Source organism: Mauremys mutica, chromosome 6, assembly GCF_020497125.1.
Source record: "Mauremys mutica isolate MM-2020 ecotype Southern chromosome 6, ASM2049712v1, whole genome shotgun sequence".
Lineage (NCBI taxonomy): Eukaryota > Metazoa > Chordata > Testudines > Geoemydidae > Mauremys > Mauremys mutica.
The window spans coordinates 91,112,375-91,138,660 of NC_059077.1; the positions used below are offsets into that span (position 1 = coordinate 91,112,375).

At 45.7% G+C, this 26,286-nt stretch overlaps 1 long non-coding RNA gene across 2 annotated transcripts in view; it reads right to left on the minus strand.

The window, feature by feature from the left end:
• The window catches only part of LOC123372825, a 49,544-nt gene extending 23,714 nt beyond the window's left edge, over positions 1–25,830 (minus strand). The window contains exons 1-5 of one of the 2 annotated variants that reach the window (XR_006580466.1): positions 24,612–25,830; positions 23,994–24,080; positions 21,073–21,243; positions 8,280–8,371; positions 3,976–4,131 (exon numbers count right to left, since the gene is read on the minus strand). This is a non-coding gene — a long non-coding RNA (uncharacterized LOC123372825). The remainder of the gene's footprint in view (positions 1–3,975; positions 4,132–8,279; positions 8,372–21,072; positions 21,244–23,993; positions 24,081–24,611) is intronic. The other variant, XR_006580467.1, reaches the window with a different exon arrangement.
• Positions 25,831–26,286: the final 456 nt, after the last annotated feature.

A 26,286-nucleotide genomic window follows, 5' to 3' on the forward strand; every position in this document is an offset into this window, starting at 1 on the left:
CTCTGCTAGAGGAAGTATAGTTATAAAGAAACTGGTTATGAATTAAACCCTTCTTAGCATAGATGCTTTAGAGGTGAAGTAGAAATTAAGAATTATTTCATACTTACAGCTGTGAAAGGACAGAACACTACGACTTATCATTAGTTGACAGCTTTCGTAGGTGTAGGCAGGGTGAGGCGATGGAGAATAGAAGGATGGGTGTATCGCCTGCTCTAATGGTGGATTATCACACCTTTTATAGGGAGAACTCCTTCCTCTTACGCCCAAATTTGGCTTTCCCCATGGAAAGGTGAGGGTACCTGTTTTCATAGGCTGACCTTTGTATACGTATTAATGACAACTATCTACGTATCTTGTGGTGTACTTGTTAGGTCCTTTTGCACCTAACTAGGTGAAAGGTTAGCAGATATTCAGAAAGTCCCTAGACAATTTGCGTAGGTCTGTTTCCTATTATCACTTTTCTGAGTAAGGGTCTTAAAGGTTGCTTTCAGCGTCACAGAGGAAATAGGCCAGGATGTCTGGTCTAGAAGTTTCTAGGTATCTTGCGTTTACAGCTATTGCAAATTCTATTAATCTATGCAGCCTACACACTTTTATCAAAAAGACATTTTATACAGACCAACAGATTAATCCTCAGGGCTACAGAAGTTAGGATATGTCATTTGCGGTTGCCTATGCAACCTTAATTCACCTTCCCCTTGTATGTATGCATTAATTACATGATTACATACTATTTTTTCCACATGACTCCTGCCTTAGTCAGTGCACATGGTGTATAGTGCTCACTGAATGAGTAGTTATTCAATATTTATTTTTATCCTAATCATTCAGTGTGTAGCTCCAGGCCTTGTATGACCCTACCATTTATTTACTTGAATATTGGATTCAATTTACTTTTGATTGCCTCAGATTCAGTGTGCTGTGAATCTTGTATGGATGACCAGTAACTGAGTTGTAGAAGTTGACTGAGGAGCACAGAAGGCCTTCATAGCTGAGTAAGGGTCCATTAAGTCTTTTGGTGCCCAGAAAGATGAGGTAATTTGGTGTTTTGGTACTAAGGAGACACTTGAGGGTTAGGTACCAAGCAGGAAATACATTTCCGTTTCCCCTCCCTCCTTTCTTTTCAGCTTGGAAAAGAGATGACTGAGGATGAGGGGGAATTGATAGATGTCTATACATTCATGACTGGTATGGAAAAAGTAAATAAGGAAGTGTTATTTACTCATAACAGGAGAACTAGGGGTCACCCAATGAAATTAATAGGCAGCAGATTTAAAACAAACAAAAGGAAGTACTACTTCACACAACATGCAGTCAACCTGTGGAACCCTTTGCCAGGGAATGTTGCGAAGGCCAAAATTATAAGAGAGTTCAAAAAAGAACTAGATAAGTTCATGGAGGATGGGTCCATCAGTGGCTATTAGCCAGGATGGCCAAGGATGTTGTCTCTAGCCTACTGGGAGTAGATCACAGGGATGGATCACTCAGTTGCCTTTTCTGTTGATTCCCTCTGAAGCACCTGGCATTGGCCACTGTCAGAAGACAGGATACTGGGCTAGATGCACCATGGGTCTGCCTCAATGTGGCTATTCTTATGGAAGGGACAGAAATGGCAGAAAACTTGAGGTATGGATGATAATGGGATTTGAATTAGTTATTCTCCACCCCAGCAATTGGTTGCCCCACTGCACACCCCACCTCAAGAGCTGCCATTACATCCAGAAACAATGGTAATCAGATGAGCTTAATGTTTTGGCTAAAATGATCAGCAGTAAAACATTTACTATTGACTTTAAATTGTCATCAGACTTTAGTATTAACAATCCATTGAGACAAATAGAGCAGTTCAGACCTCTCGGAGCATTGTTTCAGACACTCTGCAGATTCAGTTTCTACTTTGATCTATCAGTTTCTGGTTGGTTCATGTTCTGAACATTTTTTTCTGTAATGAGGGATAGAGACTTAATTTTTTTAATAACCATTTCAGTTCAGGAGCAGAGTTATTCAGTAGGGTTAAGCAGCATTGAATTTGGTCCACTAGTTTCAACGGAGGTGGAGTGGGTGTAACTGAGGTCAGAATCTGACTCTTTTCAGTTAAAAGCTGTTTAGTTCCAGGTGTGGGGTTCAGTGAGAGAATATTAATGTAAGAGCTCAACTGTTTGTTGGCACAATGGGGCTCAACTACTATATAGATGGAGAGCTTCTGCAAGAATTATGATAGATATTATTGTGAGCCTGAGTATATTGGATCATCTTTTGTTAATACATAATTGCTATTTAATTTGCTTTGCTTTTCCTCTAGCCAACATTTAAACTGGAAAATCCTAGCTGTTGCAAACTATGCACCACTTATCTCTATTATTGTTTTCAGGGTCCTGCTTATCTCAGCAGCTGCTGTAGACTCTAAGAAGGTTAGCGAAATTAAGGGGGAGAGAAGTGTCAAATGATGACCTTGAAAAATCCTGCAATGCCTTCCAAAAAAAAAAAAGTTAGAAATTTTTCCTCCACATTCCATTTTACACTTTTTTTTTTCCACTTCCCTCTCCAGTTAGGCTATTGGATTGCTAGATTAGTAAAAATTATTAAATATTTTCTGATTCCACCTGATCTGTACAAAGGCTTTTAACAGATTTTAATTTTTTAAATTGTTTACCTGAAACTTCTAATAATCAACACATTTTGGCCTTAATAGGTAAAGACTATGTGCTAACTTTGTGGGAATAATTAAGAGAATGCATTAAGAGGAGTCTGAAGCAGAAATAGGCAGAATACATGGAAACAGGTATTCCTTTCTTCAAACAAGAATTGCTATTGTTATGGCTCAGATAGTTGCCCTGAATGTATAACTAGACTTTTTTGTACGTCTTGCAACAACAGAATGATTGAGGGCATCATCTTAACTATGCCTTGATATTTTTGTGAGGTGGGGAAAAAACTGTGTCAATTTTCCTTTAGCATAGTCAAGAAGAGAGTTCTCGTATTGTCTGCAGGACACTACTCCAGCCAGATAATCCTTATCACAAACTGAGATAACCTACCTGCATACTGCCAAGGATAAGTAATAATTCTCTTACTATTAACATGGAATGTATAATTGCACTATAGTTCAGTTTGAAGATGGTGATTTAATTCTAAACCACAAATTTTAATTTATTTCTGAGTTACTCAGAAATTACCCTTTAGAGGTAGTTTCACATGCCTGATAAACATCCATTATTTAAAAAGGGGAGGAGGAGAACATTTAAAAATTTAACACAGTTTTTATAATGAGGCAACTGTGCTCAGAGGAGCACTCCATTGGATTATGGCTGCTTCGAATAGGCAGCCAAGCAAGTCTGTCCTGCCTCAGCACCCAGCTTCATGAGCAGAAGCCATGGGGTCCCCGTAAGCAAGGATGTCCCAGGTTTCCTTGTAAAACCTACCTAGGTGAAACACAGACTGGTTCGACTGCCAATTTTTAGCTGGGCGCTCAAACTTTTGATTCCCTGGTTTTCTCTGCTGCATCCACATTTTTTGGCCAGCAGCTATGTTCCCACCTTCTGTTTGGCCAACAGGCAGCTAATCCTTGTACTCAGCTTGCACCCCTCACCATGAGATCTCTCACAGAGGGGGTCAGGGAGGAGTCCAGGGCAGGGAACACTGACAACTAAGCCAGGAGGGGAAGGAGAGAGGGGAGTAGGGTGAGATAGTCACTTTATCACTTATACCACATCTTCTGAGCAGGGAGCACAGCCCAGTCTGTGTGAGAGGTTATTGGGAAGGCAGGAGGAAAACTGGAGGACTGGAAGCATGGATGCATGGGGGAGGGGATAGAGGGAGAAATGAAGGGCTGAGGGAGAGGAAATAGAGATTTAGGGGGACTTTGGGAAACTAAGGGCTAGTCTACATTATGGGCGGGGGGGGAATTGATCTAAGTTATGCAACTTCAACTACGTGAATAAGGTAGCTAAAGTCGACGTACTTAGATCTACTTACCGCGGTGTGTCAACAGGAGACGCTCTCGTTCATTCCCCTTGTGCTTCTCATTGAGGTGGAGTACCAGAGTCGATGCTAGAGCAATCTGCGGTCGATTTATTAACCCCCACTGGGTTGATCGCTGCCCATCAATCCGGCCGGTAGCGTACACAAGCCCTAACACACCAGGGAAGGAAAGAATTGATGAGAAAGGAAACACTGACTCAGAGAGGAGAGAGGGGAAAGGGGAGAAATGACAGAATGGCAGGAAGAGTTATAAATTTATCTGGGGTTAATTGATGGATTTGGTTAGTGGGATGTCCAGTTTGGCCCTTTAAAATTTGCATTAAAATCATACATAAATGTATGTATTTTTCCAGGCTTTCAGTTGCATCATTGTATGCAGATCTAGTGACATCGCAGACTTCCATAAAATGATTAATGGCTCAGGATTTAAGGCTAAGCCATTTCAAGGGATGTCTTTGTTGATCATTTCCTCCAAGAGATAATCAATATCCTGTTTGGGTAGAGAAGCACACTTGGCTCACAGCTTCATTCAGGAGCAGTGGTAGCAGAAAGAATTAAATAAGAGTATAAAGTGGCTGGAAACTGGAGACTTCAGACTTCCTCACCAGGCCTTACATATGCACCTACGACACCACTGCATGTTATGACAGACAGTACACTTGTATGTTTTGTGCACAGGATTATCTGTTTGCACATAAATATTTTGCAAGTCAAACTTGGACACCAGTGTTCCAAATTTAGCCCACATAGTACAGATATAATTGGATGTTTGCTCCATTTGCTAAAAACAGCAGGGTTAAGGGACAAGTTAAGCACTCTTTTCTCAGGTGAAATTCCCATTGTAGTCAGTTACAAGTTTTATGAACTGAATAGGGCTGTAATCATAAAGTTGAATCCTGCAGACCAAGTAAAGGCTGAAGAAGGCCCTGAATGTAACAGAAGTGGTTCAGTCTATTACTAGATGCAGGGCCTTGCACAGCAAAGGTCTTTTGGGAAGGGGTGGGAAGAATGTATTCAAAATCTGCTAATTTACTAAGGAGAAGATTGTCTCTGAGTAATTTGGATTACTGTATATTTTGCTCAGTAAAACAATGGACTTTGGAGGCCTCTGCTGTCTCAAACGTATTAAAACATCTCGAAAAAATAGATGCCTCTGCTTTTCAGAATAGTAGAAAGTAAATTTAAAAAGTTGGGTTATGTTTTAATAATTAACCACACTTTCTGCAGACAGAACAAAGGTGTCCCACTTCTTTTCCTTCCCCCCCCCCTTTTTTTTTTTGGATGACATATATCAATCCAAGTATGGAAAGTTAATTAATTAGCCTGAAAAACATTGGTTGTGCCAATGAAGATAAAAGTAAGCATCTGAGACTGAGTGAAATGATTTATCAGATTAATAGTGGAAAAACTAAAACTAGATGCACCAGAACAGCTGCATAATACTAAAAGCAGCAAAGAGTCCTGTGGCACCTTATAGACTAACAGACGTATTGGAGCATGAGCTTTTGTGGGTGAATACCCACTTCGTCAACATGCATCCGACGAAGTGGGTATTCACCCACGAAAGCTCATGCTCCAATATGTCTGTTAGTTTATAAGGTGCCACAGGACTTTTTGCTGCTTTTACAGATCCAGACTAACACGGCTACCCCTCTGATACTTGCATAATACTAGTGAGCCTTATTTAATTATATTTATTTGTTTGGCAGAATGGAATCACATAATTATTTAAAAAAATAAATAAAACTCAGTCCAACTCAGACACACTAACTGGAAGTGCTATTCTGTAATAATCAGAATGGATATAGTATTCAAGGCCCAATCTGTAAACCCTTACTACTGGGCCTAGCACTTACTGCTGTGAGTAACCCATTGAAATCAGTGGGATGATCCGCTTTAGTAAGCGCTGTGCCTGGTTGTCTTTGTAGTGTCAGATGCTAAGATGATAAATGGTATAGATAAATCTTGATACATCTATAATAAATATTAAGGATCTGATCCAGAGCATTCCCAAATCTCACTGAAGTCAAGCACTACTCAAAAATAACTGTTTATAGGATTTTGACAATGGGAATTGTGTGGCCTTGAAGGATTACCCTTGATAAGAGCCTGTTTTTCTCCTAGCTATACTAGATGGTTGTGACACTAAGCAATCCTGTATTCGCACCCTGCACGCGGTTGTAATACTCTTTGTGCAAAATATGCCTGGTTAGGTATCATTGGAAAACTAATAACTCACTAATAATTAATTTTCTTCCATGATGTATGTATGTGGTGGGTATTAAAAGTTATGAATATATGCTGGAATTATGACTAAAGTGTGTGTAAAGCGGGTATGTCCGGGTAATTGTTAAACAGGTCTGTCCTACACAAAGGAATGTGTGTTTACCTCAATTTACATATTAGCAATAAACAGGACCATCAAGACAGCAAGGAGAGGAGATGGCAGGAAACTGAAAAGTTTGCATTTCAGTAAACACAAGGAGAGAGCGCATGGAGCTTCCTTCACCACCAGACTCCATGCCACCTTCCTGACAGCTTGAATAAACTTTACTTTGAGGGGTACCCTCAGAAGAATCCATTTCAAAGATTTGCTGGTCTACTCCTCTGAACCTCAAGTGATAAGCAATGAATCAACTGATCGTATACAATATTACTGTATTATAAGAGTGCACAGAATCAGGTCTTTTCTGAAAGCTAATGACCCACTGGTGATTGGTATAATTGTGAAATGTATATATAAACATTATATGAGGTAATATGGATACTTAATTATATTGTGTTTTAAAGTCTGTGGCCACACAGGGAGGAACAGCTTTCCTTCCAGACAGGAGGGAAGCTAGCTATTGATCCGTCTGCTATGGAAATTAAGCATGGTGCAATCAAAACAATGGAAGCCCTATTTAAATACAAGGGGATGGGAAGACCAGCATGAGGTCATCCTGCCTCTTGAAACAAAGTCAATGAACTTTGCAAAATATAAGCAAAGACAGAAGCCATCTTTGGCACTAGACAAACACAAGGGAACCGCTCTTGTAAGCTGAGAAAGATGGGTCCTTCAACAAAGGACAGGTCAAAGTCTCTGACAACTGAAGGCAAGTGAGAAACCATTTTAAACAATGCCTGTACCTTACTAAATTAAGTTTTATATGCATGTTTTCACTTTTATTTGCTTGTAACCATTTCTAACTTTATTCCGTTTTCTTTATTCCCTTAAATGTATTTACCCCAGTTAAGTCAATAAGCTGTGATGTGCTTTTGTGTCTTGAGGAACAAACAGGCCATATCACTTCTCCGAACTGCCCAGGATGGGGCAGGACATTACAGAGCACAGTTTCAGGGAAATTCAAGACTGGGAGTATGTTGGGGTCACCCTGTTGGTTATAACCAAGGCTAGTAGAAGCATGAGTGGGGGGTGTAGACAGGCAGCTGAGGTCAGAACTGCTGAACCAGGGCTGTTTAGTACACAGATACTGTGTGACTTGTATGCTTGTTGACTGGCTGTGAGCTACAGCAGCAAAGCATTGCTAGGCACCCAGGCTTGCAGGGAAAGTGGTAACACAATGCCTCACTGGTCTGGATTGTATCCAACACTGTCACAGCAGTGATGCAGCATTTTTCATCTTCAAAGGACTTACAATCACTTAAAATGATCATCCTTAATAATCATACCTAGTATGAAAATTAATTCTTTTCTCACCAGGGCATGCCCCTGAGCTCACTTGAATTCAGATATAACATGGTAAAGCAGTGCTCTGAGGGGGGTGATGCTGTGCACTCCGGTGGATCAAAGCAAGTTCGATATAACTCAGTTTCACCTATAACACGGTAAGATTTTTTGGCTCCTGAGGGCAGCATTATATCAGGGTAGAAATGTATTTGATTTATGTCAGGAATGGTAACGAAGCAATGTTAAATCCTGTTAATTAAGTTTTATATCTTAATTTTTGTATACAGACCCAAAGTTGTTCTTGCTTTAGAAATGTTGAATATGTGTATGTTCTAATGTATTATGAAGGTATATATTTAATAGTTTACTTATTATGAGCATGATGCTTTATGTAAAATGTTATGCTTTCTTTAATTGCATAGTAATGGTGCCAGAATCTGGTCATGGTGAAATAAATCTGCTCAAGAGAGAGAGATTATATCAGCATGTAACTCTTAATGTAAGCGTACCTTTTGTCTCAAGAAAACATAACAAGTATCATGGCAGATTGACCTAACTCAGTTCTTTTTAAAGGAAGAAGATATACTGGTTTAAGTTGAACAAACTCTTCGTTTGTTCTAGGACTTACATTTGGCCATAATATTGGTCTTCTCAACAAATCCTCCCCTAATTTCTCTGGAAAACAGATGTTTTCCCCAACTTCAGTGTGACTTTAAAAGTCTAGGAAAAAGTTGAGATTAAACAATGATTACTTCTTAACTCTTAGAGTTTTTATAGAAGAAATATTTTTAAGCAGAGTACTAAAAATGAGGAAATATTTGTAAAATGTATTAGTGTTTACTGTCAACTAATGCCTTTATTTAGAGGTGAAAACTTCTTGTTCTTATCCTTAATAATTAGCACAAACTTGTGTATTTTTTTCCTTTATGCTTTGTAAATTGCTTATTTTCTTAACTGCAAATATTTCACTTCTCACTGTAAACATTCTTCAGTTAGTTGGTGTTATTTCAGCAACTACATTGGCTAGAAACCTAGAACTAAAGATGTTATAACTATTAATATTTTCTTCATTTGATAATTGAGAAACTGTATATACCTTTAAGTAGGGAATTGGGGGAAGGGGGCATACTTATACATCTTACTCCACAAGACCTAGAAAGATGCAAGATGTATCCTGAAGAATAGTTTAAAAGAGAAGCCTACCCTTTTTGAGAGACTATATTAGTAAAATAAGCTTCTAAAGTACTATACTATATCTAAAGATCCAAAGGAAAGTATGCTTATACCATCTATCTATGGCACTTGCATAGCCCTATTACTGTAGTATCTGAGTGCCTCCCAATCTTTAATATACTTATCCTCTCAACATTCTCTGTGATAGGGAAATACTGTTATCCCCATTTTACAGATGGGGAACTGATGCACTGAAAGACTCAAAGTATGTGTATGCTGCAAAGAAAAATCCATGGCACCAAGTCTCAGATCCCAGGTCAATTGGCTTGGACTCAGGCTGTGGGGATAAAAATAGCAATGTAGACATTCCTGCATGGTTTGGAACCCAGCCTCTGAAAACTGGTAAAGTAAAGGGGGAGGGTCTTGGAGCATGGGTGGGAATGTCTGCACTGCTATTTTTAGCCCTGCAGCCCAAGCCCTGCAAGCCCCAGTCAATTCACCTGGGCTCTGAGACTCGGTACTGTGGACTTTTCTTTGACATGCAGATATATGCTAAGGAACCCACCCAAGGTCACAGGAAATCTGTGGTGAAGCTGGAAGTTTAATCCAGGCTAGAACTCTAACCATTGGGTCATCCTTGTTTTCTTTTTATATTTATTCAAAATTGCTCATTGCTTGCTCAAATGAGTGTAGAATTGAAATTAATGGACTAAATAAGAGTTTTAAAGATAAAACCTTAGAGGTTGCAAGAGCCATCTCTGGCCAGGACAGAAAGTCATACATTTCCTTTGCCAATAAATGTATTAATCCTTTTGCATTAGCATTATTGCTCCAATCCAGCAAAACGTTTAAGCAGGTGTTTTGCTAGGGCTATCTTCACTAACTGAAGAAATTATTGAAACCAGACCATAAGACTTGCCAATGAGGAAGTGTAAGTTTGCATGGGCCCTTCCTTGAAGTCCTGTTAGTGGAGGTTGCTGAGGGGATGTGCTAAATCAGCACATCCTAGCCACTCTTGCCTCCCCACCAGTACTGTTTGTTTTGGAAGCAATGCTAATGTGGTCTTTGTAATAAAGAAGGAAGTTATAGATCCTTATACCCCTATAACTCCTTTCTCAGAAAGGCCTTCTGCCCATCAGGGCACTTCTGCCAAGCAGAAACTGGTACAGACCTGTGTGAATTTAGCCTACCAGATGTGCTGAAGCTCATTTGGAATATACATACCTTGCTGATTATGGCAGCTGTAAGTAATGCAACTGCCCCATCATCCGATAATAAATTGAGTGTGGTAATGGGTTGGTGGGGGTGTTTTCTAAATTACACAAGTATGTCAAGCTAGGGACCTATCTTTATTGTTCTTTAATGTGACAAACTCATTTTGTAATGCTGTATAGATAAATAGCTAATGACACCATAAAGTTTGATGATCAACTCTGTGTCAGCAAGGCAACTTAACCTTCTGACTCATATAGTCATTCCAATTGTACACATTTTTTTGCTTAGTTAACACTCGCACAATAGTCTCACAACAAAGCAAAGCAGCATATAAATGTCTTCCTTCATTACCCATCAACACATTATGCTGGAATATGGGCATAGTGAGGTTTCCACTGTAAAGAAACCACTACCATCTCTTCTATTTTCCACTGCAAAAAAATGCACAGTCATATTCATCATTGTCTAGATATAGCCTCAATCCTAAACAAAGTCATTTCTCTTTTGGTAATAATGTACTCTGGTCATCTGAAGAACACAGCAGTATAATGCTTGTTCTCTGGAGGTAATTATTTGATAAATGTTAGAACAGAGATTAAACAGTGCAACATCTATCCCACCTGCAACTGAATAAAACGTTTACCTACCTTTTCGTAACTTGTTCTTCGAGATGTGGTGTTCACGTCCATTTCACATTAGGTGTGCACACGCCGCATGCACGGATGTCGGAAACTTTTTCCCTTAGCGGCTCCCGTCGGGCCAGCAAGGGAGCCCCGCCAGAGTGGCACCTCATGCTGGTGCATATACACCCTGCCGACCCGACTCCACTTCAGTTCCTTCTTGCCGGAGACTCCGACAGAGGGGAAGGAGGGTGGGAAGTATAATGGACGTGAACAACACATCTCGAAGAACAACAGTTATGAAAGGGTAGGTAACCATTTTTCTTCTTCAAGTGATTGTTTATGTCCATTACACACTAGGTGACTCACAAGCTTACCATAGAAGGAGGGTAGGAGTCATGGAACAATTGACTGAAGCACAGCCCTGCCGACCGCCACGTCCTCTCTGGCCTGTTGATGGACTGTGTAGTGGGCTGTGAATGTGCGCACCGATGACCAGGTGGCTGCTTTACAGATCTCCTGGAGTGGAACCTGTGCCAGGAAAGCTGCTGAGGACACTTGAGCCCTAGTCAAGTGAGCCGTGATCGCCGGGGCTGGCACTTTGGCGAGCTCATAGCAAGTGCAGATGCAATCCACAATCCATGACGATATCCACTGCGCCGAGACAGGGAGTCCTTTCATTCTCTCTGCAATGGTGACAAACAACTGTGTCGACCTGCGGAAAGGTCTAGTTCACTCCAGATGGAACACCACAGCCCTACGGACATCCAGAGTATGTAGGCTATGGTGACTCGGGTCCATGTGTGGTTTGGGAAAGAACACTGGCAAACAAATGTCCTGTCCCATATGAAATTGCAAGACTGCTTTAGGGAGGAATTTAGGGTGTGGCCTAAAACTGTATAAGGGTGCTCCAAGGTGAGGGCCCTCAACTCAGACACCCTCCTTGTGGACGTAATGGCCACCAAAAACGCCACCTTCCAAGACAGGTGAGTGAAAGAGCAAGAGGCTAGGGGCTCAAAAGGGGGTCCCATGAGCTTGGTCAGGACCCAGTTAAGGTTCCAGGGAGGGACCGGAGGGCGTGAGTAGGGAAACACCCTCTCCAGCCCCTTGAGAAACCGGGCTACCATGGGGTTGGAAAACACATAGAAAACACCGAAATGGCAGCCAGATGCACTCTAACTGAGGAGGGGGCGAGACCCTAATGTTTAAGGTGCAGCAGGTATTCCAGGATAACTGGAACGGAGGAATGAAGCGGCTGTATATGCTTTGGTTCACACCAGCAGGAGAACCTCTTCTACTTAGCGAGGTATGTGGCCCTAGTGGAAGGTTTCCTACTGCCGAAGAGAATTTGTCACACCTGAAGAGAACACTGGCTCTCCATCGCATTCAACCACAGAGTTTCCATGCCTTGAGATGCAGAGACTGCAGGTTCGGGTGGAGCAGGCGCCTGCAGTCCTGCGTGATGAGATCTTGGTGTAGGGGCAGGGCAATTGGGTGGGCTACTGACAGCTCCAGCAAAGTCGTAAACCAATGTTGCCAAGCTGGGGTGATGAGAATCATTATTGTCTTGTCTCTGCGAACTTTGAGGAGAACTCTGTGGATGAGCGGGAGTGGTGGGAAGGCATACTTCAGGCTCCCGCTCCAAGGGATCACAAAGGTATCTGCAACCGAGCCCGGACTGTGGTTCTGGAAAGAGCAAAACTGCGGGCATTGACTGTTGTCCTTGGTGGCAAAGAGGTACATTTGGGGAAATCCCCACTTCTGGAAGATTGATTGCAAGACATCCGGTCTCATCAGAAATTCGTGCATGCGGTATGACCTGCTGAGGCGGTCCGCCAGCTCGTTCCGCTCCCCCGGGAGGTATGACGCTATGAGGTGTACTGAGCGGGCTATACAAAAGTCCCATAGGAGAAGGGCCTCTCAGCAGAGGGGAGAGGATTGGGCTCCACCCTGCTTGTTTATGTAGAACATGGCGGTAGTGTTGTCTGTCAGAACTATCACACTGTGACCTTCTAAAGCAGCGTGCAAGGTTTGGCAGGCTAGGCAAACTGCCCTGAGCTCCTTCACATTGATGTGGAGCAATATTTCATCCTTAGACCACAAGCCTTGCGTCCATAGGCCCCCCAAGTGCGCTCCCCAGCCGAGGCCTGACACATCTGTTACCAGCGTCAGCGTGGGTTATGGTGCGGTGAAGGGGATCCCTTTGCAAACTACCTGCTGGTTGAGCCTCCAGCGCAGAGAGTCCAACACCTCGGCAGGGATTGTCACTATAAAGTCTAAGGGGTCTCTAGGTACGGGTATACTCAAATTCTCCTTTTTCGTAGAAAGGCTGCCACTACCAACATGCATTTTGTGAACATGTGGGGGGCTGCCGCCAGACTGAAGGGTAGGACTGTAAACTAGTAATGCTGGCTTATGATGAACCGCAGGAACCGCCAGTGAGCAGGATGAATAGTGACATGAAAGTACGCATCTTTCATGTCGAGGGCAGTGTACCAATCCCCCGGATCCAGGGATGGAATAATAGTGCCTAGGGAGACTATGCGGAAGCGGACCTTGACTAAGAATTTGTTGAGTCCGCGCAGGTCTAAAATGGGTCAAAGACCCCCCTTTGCTTTGGGAATAAGAAAATAAGGGGAGTAAACCCTTTCCCCCTCAGATCCCAAGGGACCTCTTCCACTGCCCCCACCTCGAGGAGCGTCAGTACCTCCTGTATAAGGAGTTGCTCGTGAAAGGGGTCCCTGAAGAGGGACGGGGAAGGCGGGTGAGAGGGAGGGAAGGAGGAGAACTGAAGCGTGTATCCCACTTGTACCGTGCGTAAGACCCAACAGTCTGATGCTATACAGGACCATGCATGGTAGAAGCGGGACAAGCGGTTCAGGAAACATAGGGAAAGATCCGGTAACTGGCTTGGTATGCTGTCCTCAAGCGCACCTTCAAAACCCTTGCTTGTTGCCGGGTTGCAGCTTGCCCTGGCCCTGGCCTTGTCTAGGCGGAGGCCCTGACACCGCGGTGCCTGCCACAGCTTCATCTGGGGATGACGAAGAGGAGAGGGCCTTCTGCATCTCGTCTTCCAGCCCTTCTTGTCCCTCCTCGCATGCTGGGGGCTTATCCGGGTCCTACCTGACTGATTGCCTCCGGGACGGCACCGGGCTCGGTGCCGCTTCTGCTCTCCTGTGTTCCGGAGAAGCGTCTGATGGCCTGGATACCGTGGCCTCCTTGGGCGCAGAGAGGTGCCTGTGCGGGGACTGGGACCAACACACCGAATAGCTGGATCTTGAGGCTCTGGAGGAGGGCCCCTGCTGTTGGTGACAGGCCCATGGTGTCCAAAAGGGCCACTGCCCTGGTGGGCCCCATTGGGGATGCCACAGGTCTTGGGGATCCCTGCTCGCTGGTGCCCTGTGGGAATAGCTGGAGCAGCCTGAGTCTACCTCAGATTCCGAGGACGCCGACCTGGAAGGCCAAGGCGGTGCCGTAGAACGGTGCTGCCGGGGGCTGGAGAACGGCTCCTCGCCGACCGGTACCAATACTCCCGGGACCAGGATCGTTGGCTTCTGCTCTGGACCGGGGACTTTGATCTTGTGTTGCCAGCCTGGTGATGGCGCCGGGGAGCGGTGCCCTGGCAGGGCCGGTGCCGTATGGTGGCTGGGATCCAGTGCCCTCGAGTCCCGCAGGATCAGGGGCAACTGGGAATCCGCAGAGGCCGAGCTTGACCAGGACCGAGGCTGGGAGCGGTGCCAGGATGGTGACCTCGATTGGCGCACTATTGCCGGCTTGCCTCTTGATGGCACTCTAGGAGACGGTGCTAGAGGCTTCTCTTTGGCAGGGAGGGGGCTTGTCACCGACAACTGAATGAGGTCCTTTGCCGCTTCAAAGGTGTCTGGTGTGGAGGGCTGTTCTAAGAGCTCTGCGCTCAAGGCGCTTAACCCGGGGCTCTTCGGCGCCAGAGCATGTCCTGGGGCAGTGCTTCCCTTTTGAGCGCTCATTTGCTTGGGTAGTGCCAGCTTCTTATGCGGGGAGCACCCTCGGCTTGTAGGCTGGCCCTTCAACCATACTGGTGAGGTCGAACGGTGCTGGGGGGTTTCTTGTTGCCTCGGAGCAGCATGTTTGCAGTGCTCCACCGGAGCCAGATCGCAAACATGCCGGGCACTCCGCACCGAGGACACTGGCACCGAGGCTGGATCGCCCGAGGCAGAAGCTTGCAGTGCAGCCTCCATGAGTTGCTGCTTGAGGTGAAAGTCTCTCTCTTTCTTAGTCCTTGGCTTAAAAGCCTTAGGGCTTGGCTACACTTACAAATTTGCAGCGCTGCAGCAGGGTGTGAAAACACACCCTCTGCAGCGCTGCAAATTGCGGCGCTACAAAGCGCCAGTGTAGTCAAAGCCCCAGCGCTGGGAGCCGCGCTCCCAGCGCTGTCCGTTATTCCCCACAGGGAAGTGGAGTACGGACAGCGCTGGGAGAGTTTTCTCCCAGCACTGGCGCTTTGATTACACTTAGCGCTTCAAAGCGCTGCCGCGGCAGCGCTTTGAAATGCAAGTGTAGCCAAAGCCTTACAGATCTTGCAGTGTTCTGTCTGATGTGATTTCCCCAGGCAACGGAAACACCAGTCATGGGGGTCACTAACTGGCATAGGCTGGTGCTGGAGACAACTTCCAACACCTAAACAAAGAAAGCTTAACTATCTATTATTATGAAGTGCTAACTACTGATAACTACCACCCACTGATAACTGTTAACTGCTGATAACTATGCTAAGGTACACGCAAGCGAGAGATAGAGAGCTGTTCCAACGACCAGGGACGGTAAGAAGGAACCGAAGGGGGGGTCGGGTCGGCAGCATGAGGCACTACTCTGGTGGGGCTCCCCTGCCGGCCTGTGCACATGGCACGCGCACACCTAATATGTAATGGACGTGAACAGTCTCTCGAAGAAGAACTCTTGGTTATATTCCAAGTAGAGAGACAACACACTGACATTTCTAGGGTTTAGTGTTTGGGGTAATAGATAATTTGCTTCCATGATAAGAAACTGTAGCAATTATTTCCTCATTTAGTGTAGGAGTTTTTAAATGTAAAGTACTAATGATGCACAATTTAGTGCAGCCCGATCAAAGCTTTGCACAAACTCCTCCCACCACCCACTATTATGATGTATAAAAATGAGACAAAGTAATCCTGAAAATATTATGCCATTATATGTCTGTCTGTATCTAGAATACTGTCTTCAGTTCTGGTCCCATTTCCAAAAATACGTAGCAAAAATAAAACTGAACTAGAAATGGGTGACAAAAATGATTAAAGGGACAGAATGACTTTCATACAATAAAGAGACTGAAAACAGTGGGGGTGCTTAGAGAGGGTTTGGACTGGAATTTGCTAGTTGGGGACCCTGCAGAATACTGCTCTCCTAGACCTTGAAAGCCCTACTGGGGTGGTGGGACTAGAGGTGGTGTGGTGGCTGGCATTCTGCTATTCTATTCACTCCTCCGAGACGCAGGCAGTGCTGGGAGTATGATCACCCTGCAACCTCTCCCCAAAACTACAAACAAGCCTGTTAGCACATCACTACCACTATCCTGAGTAACAGAAGGCCGGGATAGAGAAGACTTCAAAAGCCATAAAGGGGGAATAAGACAGAAAGATCTTCATTCCAGGCTGATTAAAGCTCCTGTCTAAGGCCTGGTCTACACTAGGGTGGGGGGGTCGAACTAAGGTACACGACTTCAGCTACGCGAATAGCGTAGCTGAAGTCGAACTACCTTAGTTCGAACTTCTTACCTGTCCAGACGCCGTGGGATCGAAGTCCGCGGCTCCTCCGTTGACTCCGCCACCGCCGTTCGCGGTGGTGGAGTTCCGGAGTCGACGGGAGCGCGTTCGGAGTTCGAACTATCGCGTCTAGATTAGACGCGATAGTTCGAACTCCGAGAAGTCAAACGCTACGCGTCGACCCAGCAGGTAAGTATAGACCTACCCTTACTCATGGGACCAAAGATACCGAGTTGCCAATAATTACCCCAAAACTGCCGGGAGGAGAGGGTGAAGAATCATAAACTTTGTACCTTCTCTAGGTCAAGTTCATTGCACACACCAAGGGCTCCTTGCATTCTTTCACATACTCCAAGCTCTTTGTGTGCCACCCTCCCTGTTCCCTTCTAAGATGAGGGATATTATGCTGAAAGGTGTTAACTGCCACCAAATAACAGTTACAAATGTCATTGAAACTGGTAGCTCTGCTAAGTACGTGCCATGGGTTCTGTGTGTCCTCTATTGCCACCTTTCATTTTTCCCCAATTTCCCCCCAAATCAGTAGTGTTCTGGCCACTGATGTCTAAAATATTCCCTTAATTTTTTTAATGGATTTGCTGTGATGTACAAACATTATTACATTACATCCAAACAGAGAAACACCATCAAGTTGAGTATAAGGCCTCGAAAACTCAGCCAATGGACTGACACCCTCTCCTATCTGCCAAACCCCACCTGACCACCTAAATTGCAACTCTCTCTTATCTCCACCAAATGGTTGTGGCCACATAAAATAAATGTTAAAACGTTCAAAAGCCAGAGGTTTTGATTGTATCAGTAGTTTAATTATTAACCTCCCCACTGCCCTTTTGGCATTTTCTATTGTCACCAAATTTTCTGTTTTTGTTGCAAAATCTAGTGTTGGCGTGTTTCAGAAATCAGGGCGCCTTTACCCAGAATTACTGGTCCTCTGCCCTCCATCTGGAGTAGCATCCAGGCCAGAAGGGCAGTAGCTATGTGTTTACTGTTACTTCTTCCCTATCCCACCTCACAGCATAGGCACTTTGAATTCCTAGTTTAAAAACTTTAGATATGTCTAACACAGAAGCAAGAACTACTGCCATCCATCCATCCAGTTTTCACCACTGTGGTATCAAACACTGGTCGCAGAGTGGGCAGGTAAAGCCATTTTAAATCCAGTACATTACGATCTTTACATGCTGCTGTTAATTGGCTTTGTTGCAACATTTACAAGTTTATGTTGCCTACCTACTTTCAGATGAACCCAGTTTCAACTGCAGTTACGCTACCTCTTGAAATGAATCCCAGTTAAATAGTCACCTGACCTCTCCAGGGCTCCTAGGCATGGACGCCAACTTATATGGGCTCTTGGAGCTAACGCCCCAGGAATATTCATAATCAGGGGCTCTGCTCCACCAATATTTGGAAATATTAGATTTTCCCCCTCCCCGGAGTTTCCCTGCCTGAATGTAAAGAGCGCACAGCATGTCTCTCTCTCTCTCTCCTTTGCTGCTGCTGCCGGTAGCCTAAGGGCTGCAGCATTAGCATAAGAGGAATGTGCTAACTACTGCTGAAGCACTCAGGAGGGGGAGGGGAGTGGAGGGGGCCTCCCCTTCCCTCCCCTCTCCTGCCCCTACCTGGAGGAGACACAAACGGGCCAGGAGACAGACATCATTCACCTTAGCAGCAGTTGGGGCTTCCGTGAGTGTTTGACCCTATGATTTTTTATTATGTTTGAGTGTTTGACCCTATGATTCCCCCCCTGCCCCAGCCCCAGTCCCAGCCCCTATTCCTACCCCCAGTGAGGCACAGCAGGCTGCACAGGGGAGGCAGGAAGCCACATGTGAAGACAATGCCCCCTCCCCCAGCACCCATCAACCCACCCGCCACAGGAGGGATGGGAGAGGGAGGCTTCCTAGACCTGAGCAGCTGGGGCTTGGGTGAATTTTATGACACCCTGCTCCCCCGTCCCATAGCCAGCCACCACCCTGCCTACCCCACTTCTGCCCCATGCTGGGGAAGGGGCAGCCCCATCCCCCATCCACAGTGAAGTTATGGTGAGGGGCAGCAACATGGAAGGCCACCTGTGGCCCCCCCCAGTACCCATCATAGGGGAGGGGAGTGAGCTTTCTGGACCTGAGAGGGGCTCTAGGAGCATGTGCAGAGTGTGTGTGCCATGGGGGGCAGGAGGGGTCCCTCCCCTGGAGCTTGCTGCTGCCAGTGGTGGTGATGGGGAGTCCTCTCTGGCCCTAGACCTGGGGCAGCCTGTCTGCACCCCAAGTTCCTCATCCTCAGCCCTGCCTCACCCCAAAGCCTGCACCCCCAGCACCAAGCACGCTCCTGCACTGTGAACCCCTCATCCCCAGCCCCACCCCAGAACCCTCACCTGAGGGGAAAAACATGCAACTTAAATTTGGTGGTCAGTTTGGAGTATCATTGTATTTAGCACAATATTTGATTATTTTACACCCTTCAAAGAATGTTACTGGTCGTATACAGGTGTTTTCTCTGAATACTGTCTGTGTGCCTCAGTTTCCCCAATGCATTTCTTAAGGCTCTAGATGGTGGGATAAGGGGGTGTGATTGTTGTAAAGCCCTAGAGGGCCAGTGTGATGCCGTCTGCACAGAGAATGGCTGACACCCTGTCTCCAGGCAACTGATGGCCTGGGCCACTCTCCTGCAAGGAGCCAACTGAAGGTGTTGGAGAACAAAGAGATCAGATGGCCTCCTAATGCTTGGAAAAGAGACAAAGGCCAGAGGAGGGAGTGTCAGTGCCTGTGCAGACTTCCGGGAAGCGCATGGTGTGGAAGGGGATGCTGGGATGCTTTGGAACAACTCCATACAAAGCCAGTCAGGACTCTGGGGGAGCCTCCTCTCTGAGCATACTGTCTCCAGGGCAAGAAGCTTACACCTTCCTGGGTCTGACCTCGGAGCATTCAGCATGCCCTTCCACACTGTGCACTTTCTGCAGCGAGTCTGCCCAGGCAGGTCCTGGGGCAACCAGAGGTCCCTGCACCCCAACTCTGCAGTCAGATGTGACTCTCAGCCAGACAGTAAAACAGAAGGTTTATTAGATGACAGGGATACAGTCTAAAACAGAGCTTGTAAGTACAGAAAACAGGACCCCTCAGTCAGGTCCATCTTGGGGGGTGGGGAGCCCAGACCCAAGTTCTGGGCCTCTCCCGATTTCCCCAGCCAGCTCCAAACTGACACTCCCTCATCTGGCCTTTGTGTCTCTTCCGGACAAGGAGGCCACCTGATCTCTTTGTCCCCAACACCGTCAGTTGGCACTTTGCAGGGGAAACTGAGGCACCCACACAGTATTCAGAGAAAACATTAAGAACATTCCCACTTTGTCACAACAGGTGCAACAAAATTTAATACCGTATATTAGGTATTAATAGGCAAGTGCTGCTTCTGACTTTCCACTTTTAATTGACCCTTGTAATCTTGTGGTGCTGACGCATTGTAGCTTCATTTTATATCAGCTTACAGGGTGAGAGCGGGGGAGGGGGGGAACCACCATTTTGGGCCCCACCAAAAATTATACAAACCTGCCGCCTATGCTCCTAGGTGCTGGATATATTTAGAAATGGAGATAAAAACACAATGGCCAAGCAGAACCACTCTTTCGACCTTGGGAACAGAGTCCCTATCACTTACAAGGTTTGCATCAGGTTATAATTGCTGGTTTTTTGCTTTGTTACTCTTTGCTCTATACCTGGTTTTCCTGCTCTGTCCCTTGATAAAATGCCAAGTAGAAACAAAATATTTTTGCAATGCTGCCAACAACTTTTGTTCCCTGCTCTATTCCTGTGCAACCATTCAGTCTCTCCTTTTAAAAAACAAAACAAACAAAAAAAAACAACCCAGGAGTGAGGAGGGGAAAGAGATTAAGCTATTCAAACTTTAGTGAGAGTCCTTGAGACATTTTCTCCTTTCTCTTGTACCGATGAAAATCTGGAGTAACTCAGTTGACTTCACGGGAGTGTCTCCAGATTTACACTGATCAGAGAATAGAATTTGGCCCAGGCTTGTGGGTCAAAAGCAAGAGCTGATAGTTGATGATGGCAACAACATTTCAAGAGAGGAAAAAAGACTGGTGGCTGGGTCAGTATTGTCATACCATAATGACTTGGGCAGCACAGAGGCCTACAACTGTATGTGGAGGGCATGGATGGGGCAGCAGCAGGGAATGTGACTTCCTCATAAACTATTTTTAAAAAGCTGTTTAGAAGGGTGTTGATTTTAAGACCCTGCCTACCCTACACAATAAGTTATGGCAAGTGTGTTCTAGCATGGCTTATTCATTGACATCAGGGTTTAAACATGGTTGGGGGGGTGTTATAACCCGTGTAGACAGAAAAAACAATTTTATCAAATTGTTTGACCACAAACATGTTACATAACTTTGTGAGGATGGGGAAGCAATTCCTACCAAAGATGATGTGAGGAAGAAATAGGTGACTCCATCCGGAAAGGAAACTTTCAGGATCTTCCACAATTCTTACGGTTTTCTCTTCCATAGCTTTTGTGTTTAATTTTATTCATAAATTGTGGAGAATACTGAATATTTATGACTCCAAATTTCAATATATCCAGTAAAGATTAGAGGGGAAAAAATCAACCAGTGATCCTGCCACTGACTCACCATTGACAGCAGAGAAGCTAATCCAGAGTTCTACTGTATGGGAGGGCTGGTGCAGCTTCCAGCCTGCCAGCATCTGTTAGGGTGATAATTATGATTGCAGTGAATTAGTAGCAATGAGTTTCTCTAGCTCCTTCAATTAGAGTCAGTGTTCAGTCCTTCCAGAATTGACACCTGAAGAGGAGAAAGAAGCAGAACGAATAAGATATTAAATAAACACACTTCTGTCATGAGTCAGCAGGTGTCTATTGTGAGAGAGCCTCCAACAATGCAGCAGTTGATCAATGAATGTTACAGCAGAAAAGTTCAGTGTGAACCTAAGCGACGCGGAATAAAAACAGAGATGAAAGAAATGGTGCTGCTTTTGCAAACTTAAAAAATTTCATCCATTCACTAGCAGCAATTCTTTAATGGGCAACAATGTATTTTTCACCCTGGGTACAATCTTTTAGTTATTTTACTTTCCATTTTCTTTAGATTGTCCACCAATGTAAATTCCCCCCTCCTTTTCCCCTCCACACCTATAAGTACTCTCACACACACACATACATTCTGCACTTGGTTTTTAAATTGTTGCTCAGATCTACTTGGTAATTAAGGATTTGTTACTAGGTGATTTTTTATTGTACATTAGCACTTATACAGTAGATAACACTTTCAAAGTATTGTACAAACACTGGGTTAGATCCCCAATGAATGTGAATCAGCACAGCTCCATGAGGTTCTACTGAGGATCTAGCTTCTTAACTAATCAATCCACCTGACACCCTGTAAGAGCGGTAAGTGATTGTTATCATCATTCTACAGATGGGGAAACAAAGAAAGGTGAAGCTGTTCATACAGGAAGTCAGTAACAGAGCTGGAATTGGAACTTTGAATCTGCTGATTCCCACTCCTCTGCTTGTACCTCATCACCACACTGCCTCAACAGTAAAATAACCTGGATCTCAGTCAGTGCATTACAGCAGTAAAATATGAAATATTTAATGTACCAAAAAAACAAACCCCCAGACAGGTAGGCAGTAATTTTAAATCTCTTTAAGTATCCTGAAAAATAACCACAGAACAGCATGACAGCCTGTCCCATTAGAAATAAAAGCAGCAAGATTAGCACGGCTCTTCTAACCTTAGCTCTTCTAGTGCCTGCTGCTAGTCATTAGAAAGTGTTACCAGAATTTAACATCTATCACTGATAACAAGAACAAAGAAACTGCTGTGCTAGATCAGACTCATGGTCCATCTAGTCCAGTAACATGTCTTCAAGTGACCTGCACTAGAGGCTTCAGAGGAAGGTGCAAGAAACCTCACAATAGGTAGATGTGGGATAATCTGTTCTACTAGTTAGAGGTTGGCTTAAACCCTGAAGCTTGCAGACAAGGTCTGTCTTGTCTAAGAGACAATTCAAGCACTAGGATGTAACAGAAGCGACAGCGGTAGGGTTGAACTGCCTGATTTAAGGGCCAGGATTTTAAAAATGGGCGCCTAAATGTAGTCTCTTAATTCTGTATTTAGGAATCTAAATAAGATGCTTGACTTTCAAAAGTGCTGAATACCCAGTGGTTTCCAATTTTTAATTTTGCTCAACACTTTTGAAAACTAGGCCACTTATTTAGGTGTGTAAACATGGACTAAGGAGAGTAATATTAGGCACCCATTTTTAAAAAATCTTACTCAAGACAAGAAAATGATGAATCAAAGGTCTTGTTTACTTTTTGTATATTTGTAAAGGCACTTAGATGTCACAGGGATGACTGTGGTATATCTAGTATCAGGGGATAGCTGTGTTAGTCTGTATCCACAAAAACAAAAAACCCACTTCTTCTTCAGGTGCATCTGAAGAAATGGGTTTTTTACCCACGAAAGCTTATGCCCAAATAAATCTGGTTGTCTTTAAGGTGCCACCGGACTCCTTTTTGTTTTTGTGGTATATCTAGAGAGATTAGACAGCATAATTCTGAAGAGTTTGGATTGCAAATGTAACCCCAACCAAAATCACTTTGATTGTGTTAGTTATCTGTTCATCTGCTCTTCCACGAGGTGCCATATTGTTGAACTAAAAAGGAGAATGTGGCTGTAAAGATAAACTTAGGCAGCCAACTTCCCCTCCCAAAGTTGGTGGTGAGACAGAAAGAAAGGCTGCTCAGAGGATTCTCAGAGAGATGGGTGTGTAATAGCTTTGGGCCTAGAAACTGAGGTGGAATTGGTGTGTTTGGGTTTGGATGAGCTGCAGTGGTTGATGTTTTCTGTGTGTATGGAGAAGTAAACTTTGGGTTAGACCAAAAAGTAATTTTCTGTTTTAACCTATATTTTGATTATATAGACTGTTGTAATTATGCCACTATGATCCTGTTATCTTTGGTATGGTTTTATGTGTGATTACACCATGAATTATGTGGGCACTAAGATTAACGTATCTAGACCCCACTGCAGTAAGGTTATAATGTACTCTTTTCAAGAAGTGCTAGGAGATCTTTAATTTCCAGCTGGACAACCTACAGAAAGAAGCAGAAAAGGCTCTCATCCAAAGGGCACTGCCTCTAATGCTGCAGCTCCTCCCCTCTTTGCTACTACATTGCAGTGTCAGCATCAGGTCTGCACCAAAGTCCTAGTTGAGTGTTGAACCTACAATCTTCTTCTACAAAGGGGTAAGTGCTGCCAAAAGAACCAATGACACTTTTATAGTGTATGTTTTCCTATCTAGCTAACAGCTATATTTTTCATGACTGAGATTATCTATTTTTCTAAGTCATGTTCAGACATGCTCAACATGTTCAAACTGTTGTGACTCAACTGGAACAACAGCACACAGGCCCTAAGCCTACTCTCATCCAACATTTCAACAAGTTGAACAGAAGAACAAACATAGCCTGTGCAATGGCACACTGAAGCTCCGACACACAAATGAGATACTGAAGGTACTTCACCTGAAAGATAAATTTCCCTGCCGTGATCAGGCAGAATTACATTGTGTGTGTGTGTGTGGCACACACCCTCTGCCAAACCTCCTCCTCCTGGGAAGAAAGCCAACAATGTGAAATGCAATCCACTTGCTTCCCCCATCCCTCCTCCCAAGGGGAGTTATTTTAAAACTTCAAGCTCACTGTGTAACAACACTGACCAAAGGGGAAAAAAGAGCAAGGACCTGGGGGGTTCAACACAGAGAAACAAGGAGGAAAAAAATAGAGAAGAAATAATTGTGGACAATAAAAGGGAAAGGCTAATGCTAACGAGTGATCAGTCTCACTGCACAGAAGCAGAGTGGTTTAGTGGGAGGGGGACTGGTTAGGGAAGGGGTTGCAAGCAGTAGCAGTAAATGGGTTAGTTTGAGAGGAAGCAGACAGTACAGGTTGAATCTCTCTAATCTGGCACTCCCTGGTTCGGCAACATCTGTGGTCAGGCATAGGTGCCTACTCCATGGATGCTCTGGGGCTGAAGACCCCATGGGGAAAAATTAGTGGGTGCAGAGCATCCTCCAGCGCCAAGCTTCCCCCACCTGCCTCCCTCCCCCCATGCCTCTTGTGTGCCAGCAGCCCCACACTTACCAACTCCTCCTCTCTCCCTCCCAGTGCTTCTGGAGTGCCGCGAACAGCTGATTCATGGTGTTCAATCTCTGGAAGGGAAAGGGAGGACCTGTGGCCACCAGCTAGGACATGGGGCCAGCATTGGAGCCCCCGGGTAGGGGGCCAGCGGCCAGGATCCTGGGTGGCAGTGGGGCCCCTGGGCGAGGGACCATGCTGCGCCTAAAGCCTGGAGATGCTGCGCCTATGGAGACCTGCACCTATGACGACCCGCTCGCACTCTGCTTTGACCTCCCGTGGTTTGGCATCCATCAGGTCCTGAGGGTGGACTAGAGAGGTTCAACCTGTAGTAGAAGGTAAAGGGCAGGCTAGAGATGGGGTTGGCTGCAATGGCAGCGGAGTGATCGGAGAAGAGGGTAAGGAAGGATTTGGCACCAGCAGCTGAACGTGGTTTGGTACACCATTAAAGAGGAGTTTGGTGGTCAGGCGGGGTTTGGCAGTGGCAGCGGAATGCTTTCTTTGGTAGAGAGTGTTTTGCATGGCAGAGTGGACAGGGACAGGTTAAGCACTGGCAGCAGCGAATAGGTCGGGGGGTGGGGGCTAGGGAGAGATTTGACACTAGCAAGAGAGTGGTTAAGCCTGAGGAGTGGGTTGGCATAGGCATTTGGTGGAGGGGCTGGGACAGGGATTTAAGAGAGATTAAGGAGGTGGCCTGGCACAGGGGACTAGCCTAAGGGGTTTGAGGGGTTTTGGGGGGGGCTAGCATGGAAAGTTTAAGGGGGGTGGCACAAAATGTGTACCACAGAGGGATTAAGGGGGGTTAGCATGGGCATTAAGGAGGTGTTTGAGGGTGGCTCAGGGAGTGGCATGGGGGACTAGCCCTGGGTAGTTAAGGGAGTGATGGGAGATTAAAGGGACATTTGGGGGCTAGTCCAGGGCAGATAAGGGGATGGTGTGGGGGGTAAGGGTTTTTTGGGGGACTAGCTCAGTGTGGTTAAGGGGGTGGCAGAGGGGGCATTTGGGGGCTAGCCTGGGAGGGTTAAGGGGGTGGTGGAGGGGGTTAAGGTGGTATTTGGGGACTAGCCTGGGAGGGTTAAGGGGGTGGTGGAGGGGGTTAAGGTGGTATTTGGGGACTAGCCTGGGAGGGTTAAGGGGGAGGCGCGTGGGAGGGTTAAAGTGGCGTTTGGGGGCTAGCCCGGGGAGATAAGACAGGGGTGGAGAGGGGTTAAGGGGATGTTTGGGGGCTAGCCCAGGGTGGTTAAGGGGGTGGTGGAGCGGGGTTAAGGGGATGTTTGGGGGCTAGCATGGGGTGGTTAAGGGAGCAGAGGGGGGTATTGAGGGGGTGTTTGAGAGCCAGCCTGGGGGGCGGTTAAGGGGGTGGAGGGTATTAAGTGGGTGTTTGGGGGCTAGCCCAGTGCAGCTAAGGGGGCGTCTGGGGGCAGGGGGTATTAAGGGGCAGTTTGGGGGCCAGCCTGGGGTGGCCAAGCGTGGGGACGGGGGGTTGGGTGGCCAGCCTGGGGACGGGGGGGGGTATTAAGGGAGGTTTGGGGGCAGCTCGGGGCGGTTAAGCCTGGGGACGGGAGGGGTATTAAGGGGGGTTTGGGGGCAGCCCGGGGCGGTGAAGGGATTGGCCGGAGGAGCCTGGGCACTGGCGGCGGCGGCAGCAGCGCGCTGTGGGGACGGGCTTGGCAGCAGCAGG